This window comes from Macrobrachium rosenbergii, chromosome 52, assembly GCF_040412425.1.
Source record: "Macrobrachium rosenbergii isolate ZJJX-2024 chromosome 52, ASM4041242v1, whole genome shotgun sequence".
Lineage (NCBI taxonomy): Eukaryota > Metazoa > Arthropoda > Malacostraca > Decapoda > Palaemonidae > Macrobrachium > Macrobrachium rosenbergii.
Window position 1 is genome coordinate 19,934,789 of NC_089792.1, and position 12,500 is coordinate 19,947,288.

The window sequence follows — 12,500 nt, forward strand, 5'->3', positions numbered from 1 at the left end:
TTCCTATAATATTACAGATTTTTAACTCTGCCAGCGCAGGGTAAGCATTCTGACAGCGCGATGATTTTATTTGAATATTGCCCTTAACTGAAAACTTACTGAACTTCTCACCCATTTCTTCCTGGGTAAGCAAAGGCATCCCCACTGAAGGGAGGATGACGAATGTGCTTGACTTACATATTACCACCAGTGTTAGCATTAGGACGCCAAGTTCTGTTTTTATTCATGTGACACCCACTTAGCTGAGCATGTGTGACGTATGAATTTCGATTAATGATATCGTTGTTACTATTTTTTTTTATTGTCAAGTGAAATGGACTTCAAACTAATAATAATACTAATATTGTAAAGTTCGTTTTACAAAAAGAAAGATTTAGAAAATAATTCACATATACAACACACCAAAAAAGTCATTTAGGTAAAGTTAAGAGTTCAGTCATTACCAAGAGAATATTAAAAATATATTGTAGACCAGTAAAGGTTTTTGAATCAGGTACACTGACTAATGCTTTGTTTGGAGTACTGGGGCGTTTACATAGATGCTTTTAAAAGCTCATGAAGTTTCCAATGAATTACTACTCGGTGAATATTCAAACACAGATTGGCAATATTTGTTGCGAGTTCTTGAAATACGTAAACATATTCAGCACCTTTCATGTTGAAGTATTTCATTATAAAGAAATAAATTCTACACTCAGAGAAGCGTGCATATGAAACATATTACTCAGAATTCGCAAAGTAATATATCATCAAAGGCTTGGACAGAGAAAAATATGTAGACAGGTCGACTACCAAACAGACACGAGTAGAAAATGCGACATCTTATGCCCACGGTTCGTTAAAAAGTCCTAGGAAACTACGTTTGCCGTAACTTTTTGTAACTTATTTGTCGTAGGTGTTTTACCTAATTTCTAGAAGTACTAACTCAGGAAATTTGCTTAGAGAGAAAAAAAGTAATGCTGACTACACTCCTGTGAAAGACTTCGTACGCGTACACATTCAGACGACATGTGTACATACAAGCGCTGTTTATAGATAAAGAAACATATACCTGTATACATACATACATACATAAGTGTGTGTGTGTGTGTGTGAGAGAGAGAGAGAGAGAGAGAGAGAGAGAGAGAGAGAGAGAGAGAGAGAGAGAGAGAAAGAAATGCTGAATACACTCATATGAAAGTCTTCGTACGCGTACACATTCAGACGGCATTTGTACATACAAGCCTGTTTATAGATAAAGAAACATATACCTGTATACATATATACATACATACATAAGTGTGTGTGAGAGAGAGAGAGAGAGAGAGAGAGAGAGAGAGAGAGAGAGAGTGTTTGTGTATTTGGCTGTGTAGAAAAAGTACTTGTAAACACAAAAGTCTAAACACCACCCGAGATTTTCAGCGATGCTTATAATGTGCCATGTGCGTTTCTTGGCGCATATCGGCCAAATATTGTTATTTTACTATTAATCATTTATCACAACAAACGTTTCTGTGCAGTTTATCCTTGAGTGAGTGTAAGAAGCAACACGAAGTTAGCCATTTCTCGGATGAGTTCATGCGTAAATTGTCTTAACATATTTTGCGGGAAAAAAGTGTGGGCTTGATTAGCAATCCATATCATCATTAACATATACATTTACTTTGTCTTAAATGTTTCATTTTTCCATATCTTTAATCAGTTTTACTACGGTCTAATTAAGTTTCAAATTACCATAATCGTATAGTAACGATAATGTATATCAAAAAGACTTCTGTTTAATGATTATGTATATCAAAAAGACTTCTGCTTAACGATTATGTATGTCAAAAAGACTTATGCTTAAGTTATAATTAATATGGCGTCTTTGTCGTGAGTACTATCACTATTATAATTACTAAGAGCACTATCATCACAACTTTTCCGGTACTTCACCTTTCTCTCTCTCTCTCTCTCTCTCTCTCTCTCTCTCTGTTTAAAAAGAATTGCTGGGATTAGAACCAAACTTTATATCACAAAGGATATCAGGCTGTTTCTTACCGATTTCCGATTAAAGATAGTTGAGGTCAAGCAGATAAGTCCTTACCCAGAACGGTCACATTTATCAGACATTTTTTTACCACCAGGGTAGATACATCGATTAAGGTATCTATAAATTGTAGCCAGTCTCTCTTCTCTCTCTCTCTCTCTATATGTGTGTGTGTGTGTGTATATATATACAGTATATATACATATATATATATATAACTAATATAAAAATATGGAACGTATGAATATATATAAATAAAGATAAAATCACATGCATATACATATGTATAACTGAATTACGAAAATATGGAACGTTTATGAATATATAAATAAAGACAAAATCCAAAGAAGGAAAGAGAACTCCATTGGAGTGCTGCAAGGCCTTTAGACTTACAGTCCTTATGTGAGTCTGCTAATAAAGAACTATAAGTAGAAAGGCCGTATATATATATTCATGTATGTATATATATATATGTATATATATATATATATATATATATATATATATATATATATATATATATATATATATATATATATATATATATATATATATATATATATTAACTTTATCACTTACACAATTGTTCTGTGCATCAATACATTTACTAACAGGACCTCATTAAAACTGGATGGTATCTAGTGGAGATATATATTCAGGAAAAGTCACAAGCGTTCGAGGAATAACAGTCCTCATCGTCAAGTATCCGCAGAATAAAGGTGGATCACGTGCCCGGTCACTCTACGGATACTTGATGATGATGAGGCTGTTAGTCCTAGAAAGCATTTTCTGAATAAATATCTTTTCCTGAATAAATATCTCCTGCTAGACACCATCCAGTTTTAATATATATATATGTTTATATATATATATATATATATATATATATATATATATATATATATATATATATATATATATATATATATATATATATATATATATATATATATATATATATATATATATATATATATATATATATATATATATATATATATATATATATAAAAATCTTGTTGTTAGTCTCTCTCTCTACGTTCATACTTCGCGATTACAATGAACCTTTAGCATTACATCAATTTTATAATTACAGTTAGTTTATTGGAAAGGTTGATATTAGTACAATGATCAACATTGTAATCGATATGAAAAATATTTTTGTCAAACATCCAACAAGTGTTTACCTCAAGGCGTCTGATAAGGAAAGTTCGAGTCGGATAAATCAAGAAATAGGTAAGTTGTTTGAAGATGATGATGATGAGGAGGGAGAGAGAGAGAGAGAGAGAGAGAGAGAGAGAGAGAAATCTAGTATCTAGTATCGTGCGAGACTGTAATGAATTATTGTCTGAATTCGATCAAAAATAAATGATAAAAGGAAATTCTTTTGAATCGTCAAAGTCCGGGGAAGCATCTCATATTCATTTTGCAGGAGAGAGACCCGTGACCTTCCAACTTGTCCTAACTATTAATTATTCCGAAAAACCATACTAGTTCCAACATACATACATACACACACATGTTTATATATATATATATATATATATATATATATATATATATATATATATATATATATATATATATATATATATATATATATATATATATATATATATATATATATATATATATTATACATATATTATATTTATATATGTATATATATATATATATATATATATTCACAGTATGTATAAGATATTTGCTGTTATAATAGAAATGCATCTTATAAAGGTTGCCCATTAAAAACCAAAGAGGGTAGATTTTACAGCGTCATTTCCAAAAAATACTTTTCCTAAACGGACAGGCCCTTTGAGAGAAACAGTAGTATCCGAAATATAACACCGTCAGAGCCATCCTCTTTAGTGTTTCTATGGGTGACCTTTATTAGATATATATATATATATATATATATATATATATATATATATATATATATATATATATATATATATATATATATATATATATATATATATATGTGTGTGTGTGTGTGTGTGTGTGTGTCTGTCTGTGTATATATGCATATATTTTTAATTTTTATACAATTCCACCAAAACTCAGAATAACATTAGAAGGTCAAGGCAGCAAATCTGATCCCAGGAATATTATGCACCATCCCTAGACCTAGACATTGTGTCGTCCCTCTGCATACATTCTTAGATGCCAGTGGTGAGGAAGGTCGTCTGCATGTACATAGTATATGTATATATATGTATATATATATATGTGTATATATGTGTGTGTATGTCAAAATAACTATTTGATAGGGAGACAGGACAAGATGAATTAGCCAACAGCTGCAAAATTCAGTGCTTTTTGCCAATAAAGGTAAAATTGATTTACCTGGAAACTTTTCATCGTCGAGTAATTGAACCCTGAGTGTAAGGCCATTAAAGCTCACGAACTTAATATATATATATATATATATATATATATATATATATATATATATATATATATATATATATATATATATATATATATATATATATATATATATATATATATATATATATATATATATATATATATATATATATATATATATATATATATATATATATATATATAATAAGTTGACGGGAATACAGTTTTATTCTATCTTTTCATTTATTTATAGTGCTGGAATTTTTAATACTTAAGGCTCAGAAATCAGAAGCTAAGATCTGCATAGGGCATGAGCTTATTATAAACCTAAAAGATAGCTTGCAGTTATTTAGATATATTTCATAGGCAGCCCAGTGACGAGTCAGTCTGGCTTATGTCGAGGTCACCCACAGACCACCCATTCACAGCTTGCTGGACTGGTAAACTCGAGCTGAAGGCGAACCCCAGGCCTAGCAAAACCAGCGAAGTGTTTTACCACTTACCCGCCAATAAGCCTTTTCCCCTGATTTCTCAGATTAGAAAAAGAAAAGAAAGCATTCACTACCACACCTATCGCCTAAATGCTGAATCTAGGAAGAATCCGTAGTGCAGGAAGCCTCTACAACCTCAGTTTTATGTAGTATCTTCACAGCAGTGTTTTGACCCCATTAACGCAATGCACCTTCCACCCATCTTTGTCTCACAAACGAACTGTACTTTCATCACTAAAATTCTGAACTGTTCACAACGAATTACCTGTTGCGCCATTCATCCTATACACCATCCATTCGAACTGTTTTCAGTTATCTGATAAGGTATATCCAACCTTCACAGACAGGTTTTTCCCTTTATACCTACCTCCAAACTTTTTTCACAACTGTTTGCAAAAAAACACTCTCTCCCTCTACACCCTCTTCCTTACTTTATTCTCCATTCCCCCCCTCAGTTTGTGTGTAATCTGCTCACTTGCAAAGACCGTCTGTGATGTTTTTATCTATATTGTCTATTATTTTTATCTATATAATCTGTAGTTATCTATATTTTCTATTATTTTTATTTTATCTGTATATAAAATTAAACCCAAGGTTCCAGTTTATTGAGATGCTGAAGAGGTGTTCTTTTGTGAAATAGCATTAGTTTTCTCCCGTATGTTTTACAGGGAACGAATGCTGAAAGACGTATTTTAAACCTAAAACTGATGATGGTCTGAAGTTACTTTATTTAATGATAAGAAATGAGTCTTGAAATGCCATATTTTTATAAACTGAACCAAAAGTAAAACTCTTCGAAAGTAAACGTCCTTCATTTTATAAAATAGAATTTGAATCTGAGTAAAATGTTAAAAAAGGTTTTACTAAAATTTTCATAGCAAATTTCTCGAGTGTTTTACACTCCTCATCCCCCTGATTAGACCACTTCCTGTTGTTGCAATTCATTTTGCTGGTGGTCCCATACTCTGTATATTGTGTCAGCTTGGTGTTTGTTTCAGTTGTAATAACTCGTTACCTTATGATTTATTACTCTCTCTGATGAAGCCTGTGATAAAAGCCAAACAACTGCATGAAATTGTTACAGAAATAAATGTTTATTGTTATCGTCAGTTCAAGAGACTGATTAAAATAGAACACCCGACGTGGAGCTGCTAATTGAGAATCAGTATTACATCCAACTGTATGGGCTGTGCATTGTATGCACAAGACTTTAATTAAATTCATGCGGGAGAAAGTTATTTGAGGAAATCTGTCATATTTAACATCATTTTCCATAAGCCCGTTTAAACTGAAAAACGTAGCTTAGAAAGGGACAAAAAAAAATTCACCAACAAAAGAGCCATGAGAAGTTGTCCAGTTGTACCTATAACGCCTGGATTTTAATAATAAATCAAGCCCATTTTTCCATTGACATTGTAATTAAGCGTTATATTCCACAATCTGTTTCTGTAGTAATTTATATGAAGTGTCGTAATTAAAAAAGGATGACTTTCAGCTATTTTATTTCAAATACTTTGTATTAAATGTTATTACTGAATACAACGTATCAACATAGAATTCCATAAGTAACAGTACATTTAAATAGATAGTTATTATATTGGCTTCATGCAATAGTTGTTTTGTTGTTTTCCGCACGTAAATGCGATTACGAATACTTCTGAAACTAAGTTACATTAATGCAGATGTTTTGTTATTCCTTACAGCTACACGCATTTTCCAGAGTTATATAGAAATTAAGCAAAAACGCTCCCATTTATGTATCGAAATTTAATAGCAAAAACCTCTTGATGTTCATCTTTGAAAATCTTTACTCTATGAAATCTAGATACTTGTCATCATTTTTTTTGCTTGGTGCTCTTAATTTCACCTTTTGTGTTCCAATGTGATGTTGGTGATCACTGCCCACATGTGCTCCTCTATAGCTCCTAACACTCCTCAGTGTTTATTTTCTCTCTCGATTAATAGGTTTCTATGACCGCCATCTGGAGATATCTAAGGTATTAATGTATGTCTTTCCCGGACAAGAATACTTCCAAATACCTCATTCTTTGCAGCACAAGAACTAATAAATTGCAATCAGTTTTTTATTTCAATCTCTCCTGTTATTACAAGAGCTGTATTTTTCCAGCCTCTGCAACTTTCAGATACCGCTGACACAATGTCTTCTACCTTCCCATTCCTGCAAATGTACTGTCCTTTCGCTTTTGTCTCAGTAAGTGCCAAACATCTAGTTTCATCCTCTTAAAACTATCCTGTTTTCCTGCGCCAAATGCATGAACATTCAAAACCGCATTTTTTAGACAACCTTTCTCTGGTTGTATGCAATATCAATAAAGGCTATGGAGCTTCAAAGCCCAAGCAATAAAAACAAGTAAAAAATGCGCCGAAGTTTCTTCGGCGCAATGAAGTTTCTGTACAGCGTATAATGCTGTAAGAAACTCTCAGCTGCGGTCCATGAAGCTTTCAGTGGTGGCCTGTATTGTTGGCACCTATTGCGATGCCAGATGCACGATCATGGCTAACTTTAACCTTAAATAAAACAAAAACCTACTGAGTCTAGAGGGTTGCAATTTAGCATGTTTGATGATTGGAGGGTGGATGATCAACATACCAATTTGCAGCTCTCTACCCTCAGTAGTTTTTAAGATCTGAGGAGGACGGACAGACAAAAAGCCATCTCAATAGTTTTCATTTACGGAAAACTAACTAGGAATGCTGGGTAATTATAATCGATGGATTATTTTTTAGTTGCAAAAAGAAAGCGAGTAAACACAAGATCGCCAGCCACTGTATGGAGTTTATTCTAACTTGCTACTGCAGTTTGACTACAAATGCTAGTTCCATCTGTATTCATAAGGCGACCGTAGCACTCACCCCCAGTTTACAGTGAGGCGAGATAACAGACGAAACTCTAAAGACTGCCGAAAACTGACTTTATGACATCTGTAAGCTGACTACTAAACAGGGACATAATTCACTTCCGTAGCCAATGTCAGATTATTTCCTTTTGTGAGCTGGGTTAGTCCTGACTCAAACATCTTCGTGCCTTCAGTTTTATTACATCTAACTACAGCGGATGATGTTGCCCAGTTTATTAGGTGTGACTAATCTTGTACATGCCTAAATATTGCATTTGATCTTTGACTAGTTCTAACTCAGTAATTGCATTGTTCTACTCTTGCAATATCATTCCTTTTTGTGAATGTAAAATTAATAAAAATATGATTTGATACACCACGATACATTTATATAATTAGCTAATTTTTCATTATCACTTTAAATTATTTTTCATAAGTGAATACATATTCGACTTCAAACCCTTAAGAATCCAAGACATTTTTATGACTGGTCATATATTTATCCCAAACATCGTAAAAAGTCTCTAGCTAGTTTTAAACACTTGTCTTGACTTATCTTCAACAGCAAAATCTTATTACTCCTTTGTTTATGATTTGGTTTACATCTTCATATAAATACTTTAGGATAACAACCGTAATCCTCATCGGTTTATTGAACTGGAAATCGATCTTTCAAGTTAATATCGACTTAATTATTAAAGTACATATACCTGATCAATCGTTAGTTTTCTGAATACATTGTAATTTTAGCTAAGTGTACAAACTGAAAACTCATCAGCAATCTGTATAGTAATCATCCTGAGACATTTAGTCTCTTTTGATAGAAGCATTTTCAGAGTAAGTTTTTTTTTTATTTTTACATTAAAAAATATGGTCATGCCAGTTTAGTATCTCTGGGATAGGTTCCCCAGTTAACAATGTAAATTATAAAAAAAAAGTGCTTTCTGTAAGTGATGTTTTATCCGTTTTTAATCTTTATGCGTGAAGAAAATACAGGTAAAATAATTGATTTATAGATGAATAATCAAAGTTTAAAAATACATGTAATATTAGTAATAGGTTTCTCTATTCACAGTATATTTTAGTGTAATCTAGGTCATAATTACATTCTCGAGTTGCTGTTTTGTCATTCCTCTTTGTGTTGGTCAGGCCCCCATTGTGTAGACTTACATGGCTGAAGGTTAGGGCGGGTTTCTCTTTGTCCAGTGCATACTTGAAGCCGGTGCAAAGCCAAGTCTTAATTCTCTCTCTCTCTCTCTCTCTCTCTCTCTCTCTCTCTCTCTCTCTCTCTCTCTCTCTCTCTCACACACACACATGCACATGCTGCAGAAAGAGTGTATAATCGATTTACTCCTTTGACAAGCATACACCGTGTGTACATGCATGCATGCACCCATACATGCACACACACATCATATATATATATATATATATATATATATATATATATATATATATATATGTGTGTGTGTGTGTGTGTGTGTGTATGTAATATGTATATATATATATATATATATATATATATATATATATATATATATATATATATATATCCATTGATTATGATTCTCTCTCAACAGCAAGAGGGACAGGTTCTGCTCACTGTTGACCTAAGCAGTGAATAAGAATCCTTGTAGTTATTCATCTGTGGTGGGATGTATCCACAGTGAAGAAGGCATTGAGTCTTCTCCTCAATATGACGAACTGTCACTCGACCAGCCAAATCTTGAAGTTCCTTCTTAGTTCTTTTCTATCTAAACTTGTGATTTCAATGTCTGTTACATGAAGACTGTCCAGTTTGTTGTTTTTTTCAGTGTTACCTGGGTCTTCCCACTACCATCTTCAATACATCCTCTCTGTCCTGCCCATAGAAGCCATCTGCATTTATGATACAGTCTCGAGAAACCTATTATGGGCTGCTAGTACGAGCGAGAGCCAGTGCTGGCACTGGGAAGCTTAGTTTAAAACAGCTATTTTATTTTGCATCGAACACTGGCCTCTTTAGTCCTCTTATCATTGTGTTCTCGGATGCGATCAGCTTTTGTTCCGGACTTAATAAGAGTCCTGAACTTTGATCCATGGAGTGCTATTGGTATTACTACGCAATGATGGATTCTGAATGTGTTGGCATATTTTATGATAGTTAATGCTAAAACAGATCACGTTCACACTCTCTCTCTCTCTCTCTCTCTCTCTCTCTCTGGCGTGCTTGCGCGCGCTCGTACACTTATGACTTTGTGTGTCTGTGCGCCTTTGTGCAAGCATAGATAATTTTGTAGTAAAGAACTGTTTTCGATACTAATCATTCTCTCTCTCTCTCTCTCTCTCTCTCTCTCTCTCTCTCTCTCTCTCTCTCTCTCTGGGTGCAGCATCTCAGACGCAGATTTTTTATACTGTGGTTGTAAACCAATAATCTTACTCCCATATTTACTTCCTTCACAGTGTGTCTGTCTCCCTCCTTGTCTGTCTGTCTGTCTGTCTCTACACAGAATATTGACTTCCATTGGAAAATCTTTTACGAGCCGATGTCAGCTGCGTTTACTTGTCTATGTGTTTTGAAATTTAATACCTCTACCGGATGCTTTAGGCGAATGTATGTTTACTTTCTGATCATTATAGAACCTATACCCGATAGGTGTATAGGATTACAGATTATTTGCTCTGTCCTGATTTTTTTTTTTTTTTTTGGGGGTTTTATTTGAATACTCCCTACAGGTTACCACATCATCAAATGAAAATGATCGTAGTATGTGACTGTTAGGTAAACAGTTACTTCTGGATGTTATGTACAATATATATATTATATATATATATATATATATATATATATATATATATATATATATATATATATATATATATATATATATATATATATATATATATATATATATATATATATATATATATATATATATATATATATATATATATATATATATATATATATATATATATATATATATATATATATATATATATATATATTGTATATATATATAATATATATATATAAATGTTTCATATTTTCCATATATAACTATCAGGATAACTAGTTTTTTTTTATTTTTTTAATGGCACGAGATCTTCGTAGAAGCTAAGAGTAAACTTGGAAACTTTTATCATCTCTTTTATGCTCGCCAAATATTGGTAAAAGACAAGTTTGTTGATATTCATCATATAAAATCTGCCATTTTTGAGACTTGAGTTACATTATTGATTATTAGACTACTATTTAATTTGATTTGTCGGATTTAGCTGTGTGGATAGTTTTATCCCTTATTTTAGTCAAGGAATTTCTAAGACGTTTGGCGAAATTAATTTTATCAGAAAATTTTAATGATGAATAAATTAGTCGTTTTACAATATCGTTCATCTAATCTGGAAAATCACTGAATTTTTCACAGGGAAAAAGGGTAACGCTGTATACAATGCTCATGACACAAGTGGACCAGCTAATAAAGAGCTATGGACAAATCGTTTAATTTCAGTAACCCTGGTTAAATGTCCTTTGCCTCGCCTTTTGTTGATCTTAGATTACTGTTCGCGCACCTACAAAAAGCTAACTGAATGTAATGATCTTTATGTTATATATCGAGTATGTTTATATATTCTTTTATTCTTAGTTGTTCGAAAAACCGAGACTTCTTTGTAATCCTTTGTTCCATTGTTTGTGTGTGTATATATATATATATATATATATATATATATATATATATATATATATATATATATATATATATATATATATATATATATATATATATATGTATATATATATATATAATCATGAATTAGAAATGTCGCTTAGACCTCGAGAGAGGGGAATTTATAAGAGATAAATGGATTGGTACTGCCGGGTCATGAACCCTCGACACAGAACTTATCCAGCAACTCCAGTCGACGTTACCACTGAGCTATCAGTCGAGGGTTCATGACCAGGCAGTACCAATCCATTTAGCACTTATAAATTCAGTAATGAGATATTCCCGAGGTCGTGAATTTCATATTAAGCAGCTTCATGACTGTATATATATCAAGGTGTGATAAAATATATAACATCAAATACCTGTACATGAAAAATGTAATGACTTAGGGTAACTGATCTCTATCATCAGATCCGACATCAAAAATCTGAAAAAATGGTTAGGGTCATTACTGAATAAAGGATGTTTTATGTACAAGTGTTGGTTTTAACCTTTCTATCAACACTCCGCTTTACACGAGATAAATCAGTTGCAGACATATATATATATATATATATATATATATATATATATATATAGATAGATAGATAGATAGATATAGATATATATGTGTGTATGTATAGATAGATAGATTAGCTAATATAGATAGATAGATAGATATATATATATATGTGTGTGTGTGTATGGATTCACTCGTTAGCGTAATATGAACGCTAATTTAAGAAACTATTTCCAAAAAAATCTATTTAAAACCTAAGAGGTAAAATTTCTCTTTACCATGCCTAGCGCAAAGCCCTGTTGGGGAAAGAGATGCTTCCATTGCTTTAGTCGCTACGCCTCAATATGGCGTTGTGGTTAAAGTGCGGAACTCATTCCTCTTCTCCTTTCTAAAGGACCGCAGTGAAAATCGCATCCAGAGATATTAAGTCGATGAGTTGAGCAGCCACGGAATTGCTCTTGCGCTTCCAAAGATCTGTAGAATGTCAGATTTCCTTATACATACACACACACACACGCACATATATGATACATGCCTATATACATATATATATATATATATATA